Raw genomic sequence first — 12,844 nt, 5'->3', positions numbered from 1 at the left:
CGGGTCAGTGAGGAGCCGCTAATTAGGCCCAGCAGTCAGGAGTCATTTTGGCGAGCACCACTAGTGGAGCGCGTGAGGAGCGGTCGACACTGGAGGCGCAAGGTCGTGGAAGGGGTGGGCCGTGTTTGGTATTTGTTTACTGGCAGGACATTGAACGCATGACTCAACAAATATAAGCCCAACCAAGCTCCCAAAACATTTAACCCCAAAAATTGTCACAATGCAGAATAATAAACAAATATTCCAATACTGGATGATACCATTGTTTATCCTGTTGCTCAGCTTTGATTATTGGATTCATCAATGGAATACTCAATTGCCACCAAAAATATTCAATAGTGACAGCTCTAAATGTGATTCATATTTTTTTCAAAATCTAATCACATTTTCATTATGTGAATTCTTCTCACCAAAATGTAGTGAGTTGAAAAACTCAGGCCTAAGATTTAAAAAATCACGAGTTAAATTCTCCAAAATATTTGTGAAGAGGATGCACATAACACAAAATATAAATACAAGTTCTGCAGTAATGCAAATTCAGTAATCAATAATAGATTATTTTCTTTTTTTTAACATTGAAAAAATGCCCCCCCAAATCCACAACAAAGTAGTATTGTATTTATTAATATATTTACTGTTAAATAAATAAGCTAAAATTGTATTCGCTGATTTCTGAATTTCAGCATGAAAAACAATTCCTGTCTCACAGTCAAGAATCTTGGCTTAGCCCTGTATGAAATTTGCAGGTTGTCCTGGTATCAGGTCATCAACTAAAATTCAACTAGAAATAAAAGTAGAAAACAAATAATATTTAACACACAAACATCACATAGGGTCTGACAGTTTCAAAGCCAGAACCCATCAATTGTGAGACAAATCATGCAAACTATTTTATTTTACATGTTCTTCAACACATTTTGGATGAATGTAACAATAATAATAATAATAATGAAAAAAAATAGAAGTGGTTCAGAAAATGCTAAATAATAATAATAATAATAATAATAATAATAATAATAATTAAATTGTGTTCATTATGTCTCCATTATTGATAGCCATTGTGTTCCTTTGTTCACACAATAAAGTCTGTTCTAATAATAATAATAACTCAGAGGTGACTATGGTCACACCATATTTTTGGTGTCGTATCAATATGATAAGTTGATAATGCAATTTTAGGATATAGATATTTCATTACACCCTGACCAAAACCACACACCACTTCTACTTCTACTCCTCTGATTCCCCCCCACCCCCACCCCCCGGCCCCCATTCCTCTACAAGTGTGAAGTCACACGTGGCGGCCTTTTGCGTGTCGCCTCGCTGTATCCTGACATGATTCCACATTAGACAAATACCCCGAAATACAAGTGCATGGCATGACACCTCCCTTCTTGCATCCCCCCTCCTACTCCCTCTCCCTCTTTATCAGATTGATGACACGGCATGTCGGAGCACTTGACAGCTCTCAGATTGGCGCTGTAAGAAGAGGGAGATCCCAAAGTGAGATGGGTTAGCTGGCTAAATCTATCAGGAGCCTGTCCGGGGGAGGAGGGAGGGGGATGATGATGAAGAGGGTGGTGGTGGAGGTGAAGGGAGAGGGGGGGAGTCAAGGGGGAGATGATGATGGTGATGCTGGTGGGGGGGGGGCTCCATGCTAAGCACAAGCACGGCCGGCTGACAGTTGTGCTCAGCCTTCACTGTAATAATGAATAAAAGGAAACTCCCTGCAGATTACACATCTTCCCTGTTTTGACATTGACCTTAATACATAATTTAACCACAAAGCCTCCAGTGTGTGGAACCACATATGAGACAACCATAGGGGTGAAAAAGAAATGCCTGGGCTACATTATAAATATATATATAAAAAAAAAAGCTTCAGTCGGAATGGCTCATGTGATCAAGCCTGATAGGAATGTTGCCACCAGTAAGTCTTTAAACAGTTTAAGCCAACATTTGGGAATGTAAGATGGGAAAAATCTTAATGTAGTGACTTCCCAGTGGGAGGCAATAAATGTTAGAGGATTAATGTGTGTGTGTGTGTAGTTTCAAAATGAGTGTGCAAGTGCAGTTTATTCTATTGCTCCGGTTTAAAACATTTTACAAAGTCAAAAAATATATTAGGAAAGCAGTCTTTTTCACCACATCAATTTCTGGTGAGTGTGAATACGTGTACGTGCACAAGCGTGTGTGTGTTGTTTATTTTGTTCAGGTAGTGCTGAGTAAGGCATGTTATGTCTGTTCAGTGGAGGTCACTCACACGGAAAAAATACAACTCATTTGAATTAGGAGTGACAAAAAATGTGGAATGTGAAATTAACCATCCATCAATTTTCTGTGCCACTCATCCTCACTAGAGTCACGAGTTGGAGCCATTCACGAACTTTAAGCAAGAGCGGGGTACATCCCCAGGGGTATGAATAATTCTGGACGTAACTTCAATTGAAAAATAAACTCTGAATTTACATTCCAACATATACTTCCTTTTGTTGTAGATTAATTATTTAACCCAGTTTACCAACAGTGGGTAACCTTACAACTCACCAACGTGTTGCAAGAAACATCAAAATGCTAACTTCCTTCGCAGGCCGATTTACATCACACTTAAAGCAGACATTTTATGACCTTTAATGACTTCCCTTTCACATCCATACAACCCAGCTGAACACTTTACCACACTTTACTCGCCAATTAAAGAGGCAATTACATCCATCACAGATGTACGGTAAAACATATATGTAGCTATGAAATATGAATGACAACAGCTGCCTGTGATTCACACTCATCTCATTAGTGTACTGTATTGAAAGTGAAGAACCCTTGGCGTGCGTTAGGGTGAGAGTCCGCATTGATGGGGGGGGGGGGGGGGCTGACCTCCAACTCAACAGGGGGCGATAGGGAGGTAAAAGCTGCTTTGCATGCAAACAAGCTGGTGCATGGACCAAAGGATGAGTGAGTTGCTTGATGAATGAAACATGAATAACTCTGACGCATAGTAATGAGCTTGACTGCCGCTTCATCTTTTGTTATTCTTGACAAGAGTTGGTCATTTGATGACTTTTATTTCATTGTCTGTGAGAAGGTGTTGGCTCGACAACTTTTTTGTCAGTAGTAAGAGAGGCGGGACAATTTACAGGAAACACTACAATGCCAGAATCTGTATGACATTGCAGACCTGACACCTACTTCTCAGGTTTTATCGGGCTGAAAACATTTGGTGCTTTCTGACGGCTATTTTACACATGACACCAGAGGCTCGAGATGTTGAAAGTGGATTGATTTGAGATCTTCTGTTTCAGTTTTGATGCGCCAATTTTTGGGGATCACTGAGTAAAATGTGCTATATAGTACTGTAAATAAAACTGTATTGTACTGTATTGTAAATTCATTGTCTGATGCCAACCTAAAAGTCACCAGCTTCTGGTGTTCAAAGGTTCTTAGCCTAGGAAGCACATGCGAGTGTTGTCTATTTCCTCAATTGTTTATTAGCAAATTGAAACATTTTCAGATTGTTTGTTTTGCTCATGCAGGACCTGTCGTCAGTTGAGTCTTTATTATTCTGTCAGAACAAAGCCCCCCCCCCCCCCCCATTGTTGCTAAGGTACTATGCAAGTCAGCAAATCATATTTTGTGTCCCGAGAACTTTTTCTCATTATGCCACATTATCAAAATAAGGATTTAATGTAATGACAGTTGAAATTAATTTTCTGCATTTAAAACAAGTCAGATGCTACATTTCCCATCGCTGTCCCAGCACTGTAAAATTCCCTTACCTCTAAAGGCCTAAATATATTCCCAATTCAAATAATTCAGAACAGCAAAATGAAGAAATAAAGCTTTTACAGGCCCAGCACACCTGTCATTCTGAGTCTAGATGCCCTTGCAGTTTGCTTGGCTGACTGTACCCAAACCAGCACAAAAAAGCCTCCAAACGTGTGTGTGTGTGTGTGTGTGTGCCATCATGGATGAGTTACCATACTGAGCCACAGATAGGAAATACATTGGCAAGTACTTTAAGGGTGGTTTACCAAGAGGCTTCCCTCCAAGGACATGTCAATAAAGAGGAAGCCTTGGTCCGTGTGTGAGTATGCATGTGAATGTGCATGTGTGTGTGTGTGTCTGTGTGGAAGGGCGGTGCTCTACTTCGGCAGTGGTAATCTAATGAGCCTGTAAACACACTCATTTGACATCATTAATTGGAGGCAGATCAGAGGTGTGTGTTTGTGTATGTGTGTGTGTGTACAGTGATGGTGGTGGGCTTCTCCCACATCAAAGATTCAAAGAGTGTGAAATCCTTGATTATGCGACACAGAGATGCATTAGATGCTGTCCTCCTGCCAAGAAGGGAGAAGCGGCGGTGAACGCTCGGCCCGTGCCAATGCCAAACCTCCAGTCCAATGTGGTAACATAAACGCACCTGATGCTGCACGCTGTGTCTTATCAAATCTTAAAAGAAGATGCTGGTGGTATAAAATTCATTAGCATGAACCCTAATAAAGCAGGGGGTTGTAAGTCTTTGTGCACAAGGGCTACAGTATTTTTAAAAGAGCGGTGAGATTATCCTTTTTAAATATAGTTCAGTCATTTTTTATGATGTACGATTACTTAATAAAACAAAAAATATTAACTACGTTACAGTTACAGTATATACGTATATATACATATATGTAGTATCTATATAGATAGATAGATAGATAGATAGATAGATAGATAGATAGATAGATAGATAGATAGATAGATAGATAGATAGATAGATAGATAGATAGATAGATAGATAGATAGATAGATAGAGAGATAGAGAGATAGAGAGATAGAGAGGGAGATAGAGATAGAGATAGATAGATAGATAGATAGATAGATAGATAGATAGATAGATAGATAGATAGATAGATAGATAGATAGATAGATAGATTATATTATTAATTATAAAATATTGTATTTCACTTAACTTTTTATTTGGTGATTAATTAATGCATTTTGCTTTTCTTTGATGGGTTGTGTAAAAAAAGGATAAAATTAATGCAGCTTCAATGCACAATTTTAGGGAAAAAAAACAATAAAAATGATTGGACTTGTACAGTGGGTCAGAACAAATAATGGGGGTGTCCGTATGCAAGCCCCAACTCATATTATGCCCACAACTGTCCATGAAGTGTGTGATACTCCATGTGAAAAAGTTTTAGGGGTCCCTGAGTGTGATGCATTACTTACTCAGTGACTCTTTCACATGAAACAAAGGTGTTGGAGTTTAGCTCAAACTTAATGATCTATCCGCACAATGGCGCCTGCTCACTGCCATTGGTTTTGGTTTCTCTCTGAACTCACCTCATCAGGCCTTTGTTTCAGGGGTCTGCTTGATGTTTGCTGGCCCGAGCTTGGCGTCGCCGCTGTACACGGGACACTTGTTCTTCCTCTTTTCCTTGGGAGCGTTGGAGTTCTCCTGCGCGACACATTATGAAGATTTAACTTTGTGCGCCTTTGATTGGGCGCTGACAGTCATCCTTCAGCTGCCCTTTAAAGTCCCACTTTGGATCCCTAATGGCTGTCATGTCGCAGCGCTCTCTGGACTTTTTACTCAAAGTGTCATTGGCATAATGGTCGGCAGCCGTTGGCCCCTTTTGATCATCCATGCTGTGTGTGTGTGTGTGTGCTCACCTGCCACTCCCAGGCAAAAAAAAAAGGCACCACGACCGGATATCTAAAATTCACTTTCAAATAGTTTCCTCTTCTAATAGCCAAGCACTGCAGAAGTGTTCTGGTGCTCATTAATTTAAAGGAACAGAGCAATTTTACACTGCATCAGCACCTCGGCCCAGTTTGTTACTCAGTCTGTTGTTTTGCACACACTAAATGGATGGAGAAGAAGAATATTTATATTGTTAGATAAAGTTGTCCGGTAAACTCTTTACTCTTAAAATGTATTTTATATACTAAAATGACTTGAAATGCCATTAACCCATTCTAGCCACTCATTTTTTTAGTTTTATTAGTTTTCAATAGTTACACAGATATTTTGAAACACTTTAATATTCCATTTTCATTATTGAATTTCTTTTCTCATTCAAGCTGAGTCAAGTCATATTTCTGTTCTAACTGACTGGCTTGTGGCAGCCCATTATTGAAAACATCCTCTATTTACTTCTCTGGCACAGTAAGTTGAGAAATTTGTTCCAAGAGGAGATTAAGGGCATCAGAAGAATGGAACACTGCAGCCAAGTGGAGACTGTGGGGTATACTACTATGAATTGTCGGGGTAGAGACTGGTGAAGTTCCTAACTCTCGTGTCTATCAATTTGAAATGACTGTTTTTCTATTCACACAAATACACATGAACAGCCCCACCCCTCCTCACGCATCCACAGAGGGATTGGGATCAAGAGCGCCCTGGCCGAGCTCCGCGTGATGTAAACGTGTGGAGAATAAGACACGTCTCTCTCAATAAACATGCCTCCTGCATGCATCCAAAGATGTGTCACGTTCACTTTCACCCAGAGCGGCGGCGGCAAAATGGGAGAGCGAGGCGCTTCTGAAAGACAATGCCATCGCCGTCACTCCCCACCTGAATGACTGATACATTAAACGCGCACAAAGCAGCGGGAGGATGCCACGCGGGGAGCGTTCAAAGCCGCAAAACGACGCATCCCAAATAGAAAAACAAGGGAGAAAATATGTTGCAGGCTACAGTGCAATACAATGCAGCCTTTGATTGGCACCCATTGGAGATTTGCTTGTGTTATTTCACAGCTACATGCCGTTGTCTTTTGTGTGTGAATGTGAGTGTGTGTTTTCCAACTTTTATGAAGCCAAGGTAGATCTTCAATCTGGAAAAGAATCTTTTAGCATACCCCCTAAAAATGTCACAAATAGTGGATACATGCAAGTTGATTGCAATCTAACATTTCTTTGTGTGAGTTTCTGGGAATGAATTGTGTCCGTCAGTAACTATTGTGCTAATGTGTTCATTGTGTTTGTGTTCTATTGTTCTGCTGGCGCTCATTTACCTGAAAAGCATATTGGCCACCGTGGCTGTAAGTATTGCACAAGTACATTTGCTCCACCAAATTCATGGCTGGCGACTCAAAGGAAACCAATGTCAGTACCAAAATTGGAAGAAAAAAAAATGTTTGCCCATTTGTCTGTACCTCCACTATAAAAAAGAGATCACATCAGCCTACAGATAAAATTGTTTCACCCCTATCATGTGCCTTTAACACACTTTAGCAACTAATGCCATGAATAAAAGTGTTTCTTGAATGATCACTGTCGTTATGTTTTTCATAAAGCTAGCAGCTTCTGGCACTTCCCATTTTGCGTCTTAAGCTTTCGTCTTTACTTTGAGGCCACTGGGAATTCTCGTTAATGCCTCGACTTGCTTTTATCCTTGCCATTTCTCACTTCCTATATTACTTTGATAATTAAATGGCTGTTAGGGAATTTTGGACCGCTCCCTTTTTTGGGGCGCTGGGGGTGGTGGGGTTGAGGGGAAACGGGGGCTTGACCTTGTGGAATAGCCTCAACGGGACCTCACTGCTTCATCTTCTCTTTGGATGCAGCGATAGCTTCATATTGAAACGATAATTAGCTCCCCTGCACAAATTAGCATGTACGAGGCTAACAAGAAGGCAATTATAGCAAATATACATCATCTATTATTTATTACATTTTAATTATGGCAAGATTTTAACGCAGTTAGTGTGTGGGGGCTGCAATTAATGACCTTGAGCTATCTTCATTTGGAATCGCTTGGAAGCAGGAGAATGTAGACTCACTCGCAGAGGCGGAGAGAGAGAAAAACACTCGAAAAGTGAGTGGGGTAAGGACAGGACTAGGACTGGCACTGTCAGTCAGATGCCCAGAGCGCAAGGCGGTGTTCCGCGGTGTCACCGTGGCGACAGAATGAGCGTCTGTCGAGGCCACCTGCCTCATTATGGCAAATGTATGCATCTGGGCCAGGCGCTAGCTGGCTCATGGGCAGGCAAAATGGCAACGCTGGCAGCCATTACTGCATTATGTTAGCGTAAGTGTACACGCCGCATGCATGCGCGGGCACTGTCAATTGGAAAATAGTGAGACGGAAGTTTGACAAATGAGTGGACTTCCCGAGATTGGTCACCTGTCAGGTGTTTGGGGGTGGAATAGAATTCCATGCTGGCTGCACTGAGGTCAGCTAAGTGAACCGCTACATTAACTACTCTATGGTGAAATAACTGGTCGCATATTTGCCTAAACATTTCATGCATGCTACGTCCAAGCAATCATATTGTAATACTGCTGTTGTGTTTTTTGAACAATGTTATTGCTACCCTCCAAAACTGCAGTCATAAAAATGTTTTTGTTTTTTCTTTCAATATCGTGTTCCACTTTTATTCAGGCCTCCACAATCCGATTTTCATTTTTTTTAATGGATTTTAATATACTGTATGCCCTCGCATGTAGAAAATTGCTGACACAATTTTCAACCGTCAACTGACCACCAGGAAAACAGTAAAATATAACGTCCTATTTTTAAATCCTCTCTCAAAACACAATCACTTTGGCCATCTGTGTTGTTCTTAAATCAAAGTAATAAAGTTGAATTGGATTGGATTACACTTTGATACTTTGGATGACACTTTGTGATAACGCAAAAGGCATCAGTGAATAAAAGTTTGCCGAATGGCACCTGTAATACGCGTCACAAAATGGTGACCTCCTGCAGTAGTGGAGTGAAACTCCACCACCCAAATAAAATAGACATGTTCAGAATTGTTTGGCTTTCTACCGAGTCATTCCAGTTGAAGTCTGGAAAAGTTGGAATGGTTGAATTGACTTTGTTTCACATCAGCCTCTGCAACAGGCGCCCAAACAAGAAAACTTTCTCCTCATCCATGCCCTGCTCCCCCCTTTGCGCCCTCACCAAAACGCCATTAGGCCTAATGGAGGGCGGCTTTAAGGACAGCCCATCACGGCGGCGTGGCGTCACCGACACCGACATGTATCTTGGCGCTCATTATCATCCTTGAACAGCGCCAATTTACATCTGATGCTGTGACTAATTCTGAATCGGCAATGTCAAGAGACATAGGAAGTGGCCTGGCCGTGATGACAGTGTGGCTGTCAGGGGGCGCGTGGATGGAGGACTCCTCGGGGCATGATTTAATGCCCGTGTCAAGCGCCGCTGTCAGCCTCGCTCTGGCTTGCCGCCTCGCTCCCCATCCAGACATTAGGATTCACAGACGCAACCGTAGACCTGCTTGGGATTCACACCGAGGGCGAGAAAGTAACAAGTGATTACCTTGTGGCTGTAAACTACCATTAAGGCTAAATAAAGGAAGGTGACAAAGAAGACAGAATTGGACTACTCTTGTTTTAAATACAAATTCATTAATAGGACACCACCTATTTGTCTCAGATAGCATACGGCACCATTTAAGTGCTTCAACGCAGACTCTTTCGATTTCAGTGCACGGTTGACATTTTATGATTTTGAACAGCAATTTTAAGATGAATTTACCTCCATCCAACCGTTTTCTATTGTGCTTGTCCTCATTGGGGTGCTGGAGCCTATCCAAGTGACTTTGGGCAAGAGGGGGCAGTGTACCCATGACTGGTCACTACTAACTCACAGGTCACCGAAGGTACTTATTTAAAACCCTAATTTGAACAGGCGCACTGAGCTCTCAGACACCAGCAATGAATCAAGTATACAACACATGACATCTTTGTTTAAATAGCGCTGTTGCAGTAATAAAGTGTATTTTTTTGTATTCACATATGAGTCGGACAAAAATCTCCTGCTACATCTGACTTTGTTCAGTGTCCACTCTCTCTGCTGACCAGCCATCTGTGCTCCTCATCACCTTTAACCTTTGGCCGAGGTCACCGCAGGTCAGCCGTCTCAAATTTGTCCATACAAGTGGACAGCGTCTGTCTCCCTTTTAAAACATGTAAAAATATACAGAATCGAAGCAACGAAATTCTCTATATTGATTTGATTTGTGTTGATTTTCTCATAGACAATAATTCATTGATTGGCAACCATTCCACGGTGGATCCATCTCTCATCCAAACAATATTTCTCCATTATTGTTCATACCATTTTAACACCATTTTCCACCCTTGAGATATTTCAACCAAACGACATCACAGACGCTTTACTAAGAGCGTTTTAAATTGCGGAAAAAATGCATATGCACAATATGTCTCCTTTTAATAGTGGTGAACGACAGCACTGGACTGACTCACAGTAATTTGGATAACGATCCTGACACTTCAGCTCGCTGTTCATTTGCTAAATTGTGTTTAGTGTTGTTTTTTTTATTGCAATTTTCATCCTCACGCCCCTGTTGGCCTTAAGAAAAGACGCCATCATTAGCCCAGGACTGCTAAAGCATTCACAGAGGGAAGAGAGGGGGAAAAAAAAAGCCATCAAAGTTGTCACAGAAAAAATGTCCTTGTTCTCTAATTTATAAACAACCAAAAAAATTAGAGATTTAGCGTTTCATGTGGCTTCTTGGAGATAATTATGACAAGATGAAAGGCGCTAAAGTCTTCCCTCTGTTCTCGCCGCTTCAGACGCTCCCCCCATTGTCAAAAATGGAGATGAGCTTGTCAGCAATCCACCTCCTTCCTGTCTCACTCTTCCCTTCTGTCTCGCCGCCCGCTTTCACTGAACTCTGATATGGCAATGTTTCGTCTTCTCACAACTGTCCGTCAATCAGTCAGCGTCTGTCTACGAGGTGGCTGTCCCCTAATGGGAAGTGGTGATGAGCTTTCATCAGCATCATCATTCCCAAGGTTTCAAGCGTTTTACTTTGTTTTCTTTTTATTTCCGCGGCCAATCAAAGAGGCCGGATGAATCTTGTGTTGATGTGTGCAAGCCCCTCCCTTCACCATGAGGTGTCGTGCGGCGCTCGAAATGAGTGTGTGTGTGCGCACATGCCCTCGAGGGAGGTAATTACTAGAATAACTAGAGTAAGGGCCAAGGCTGATAATTTATGCCCGATTGTTGACAGTCACAGTGTTGTTGAACATGTAGAGAGAAGGCCCTCTGTTGTCTTTCCTGATCCTTGTGTGCACTTGACTGTCTCACATCCACAGGTCCACTTACAATGGGTATAAAACGTGTACAGTAAAGCTCCACTTCTCAGGGGATATGAACCAAGCCCTGACCTGAATAGCAAAAAAATAATTGAAGATATCGATTTGTCTCGATTAATCGTTTGAAGCGAAAATACTATATCACAAACTCAAAACACAGTGACATATTCCAAACTCATCTGTCAACAATATCCCAAAAATAAATGCTTTACAGATGAGTTTAAAAGAAAAGTAATAAGTACCAGAAATTTACATATTCGCGGAGCAAAGACTCTCAGTCATTTTCAAGCTTATTATAGTGGATAAAAACTAACAAAATAACAAACAGGGAATGACGTGACTGAGATAAAATAATCACAAAAAATGCTGGAAAACACAAATAACCTAAAGCAATATTTTACTTACTTCTGTAAATGGCTACAAACTGTTTGTTGTCTGGCAGACTTCCTGTGTTTTGAGTCTTGATTTTTTTTCTTGTGGTACTATTCACACACCTACTAAAAGTTATTTTATAAAATAATACTGGCTATGGGAGCTTAATTTTAAGAACATTCCAGAGGGTACCACCAACTCACCTTCCTTCTCGCTTGAAAATAGTCCATCGATTTTAGTTAAAACAAATAGCTGTCATGCAGAATTTTGTCCACTTGACTGTCTTGACTATGCTCCATGGTTAATGGCTTGGAACTTTTTTTTTTGCACTCGTCTCCTAGCAGATACCTTTGAATAAATGACATTGCTCCAATGGTCTCTGCGGACCACAGCTTTTGCTCTACAATGCAACACGGGAGAATCCTACTAGAACAGTCGCTGGAAATGAGGGCAGACATGTACTCGAGAATGTGTTTGTGAGTTCTGTATAGATCCATGGTTTTTTTTTCTTTTAAAAGCTCTCCTTATTGAAAAATTTCAACCTGTTTTTAACTTAAATTGCTTACCTTTGACTGGCTGTCCATGTTGTCCTCTTGTCCAGGAAAATTGACTCGGGATCAGCTCCAGTTCACCTAATGAGGACAAAGAGCAATTAAAAATGGGTGGATGGATAAATTGCATATAATACAGGTTACATTGAAGGTGTATAAAGTTTGATGATTAGAAAAATATAGCATTTTAACTTTTTTTCATTTTTTATATATAGTCACTGGAGACAACATGTAAAATGGTTGGCACCAATACTGTTCTCTGTTCGTTCTCTTTCTTCTTGAGTGCATTAGCTGTGTGTTTTGGATCTTTACCTTTTTGGAGGACTGTCTTTGGTCAATATCATTTTGGGCCATTGATGCAATTTGATCATCTTGATATCTCATTGGACCTGGTACAGATTGAAGACATACAGTGCCAGGTGTAGCAAAGCAAAGCCAGAACATAACTGTGTGTCTTTTGTAGGTACAAATGCAAGCTCTCCATGCACATGTACACACGACATTTTGCAAGAAGCTTTGTCTGCACCTTCCAGTCAGTTTTAAATGATTTCAGTTCGGGTTTTATTTCGTTAATGGCCAGATTTAAACCCTCATCTCTTTCGGAACGAGGTGGTCTCAGGCTGTCTGTGCCACTTTAAATGCATCGAAGGAACTCCCGTGACCTAAATGAGAAAAGCCTGGAGACAGCTTCCAAGGCCTAAACTCTTGTGCAAAAAGTTAAGAAGCCCATGCACAAATGAGAGCGTTCTGAAGTTAACTCTCAGTCCACAACTTTTTTTTTAACGATAGTCAGATATTGGATATTAATCCATTAATAATAGATGGTAATGATCTTTGAA

At 40.9% G+C, this 12,844-nt stretch overlaps 1 protein-coding gene across 1 annotated transcript in view; it reads right to left on the bottom strand.

The window, feature by feature from the left end:
- Positions 1-12,167, bottom strand: part of ppp2r3b (protein phosphatase 2, regulatory subunit B'', beta) — a 37,621-nt gene extending 25,454 nt beyond the window's left edge. The window contains exons 1-2 of the mRNA XM_085920239.1: positions 12,021-12,167; positions 5,329-5,443 (exon numbers count right to left, since the gene is read on the bottom strand). The gene's annotated coding sequence lies outside the window, so the exon portion shown is untranslated. The remainder of the gene's footprint in view (positions 1-5,328; positions 5,444-12,020) is intronic.
- Positions 12,168-12,844: the final 677 nt, after the last annotated feature.

Source organism: Syngnathus leptorhynchus, chromosome 9, assembly GCF_054491065.1.
Source record: "Syngnathus leptorhynchus isolate UIUO chromosome 9, UIUO_Slep, whole genome shotgun sequence".
Lineage (NCBI taxonomy): Eukaryota > Metazoa > Chordata > Actinopteri > Syngnathiformes > Syngnathidae > Syngnathus > Syngnathus leptorhynchus.
This window is presented reverse-complemented; position numbering and strand designations above follow the sequence as displayed.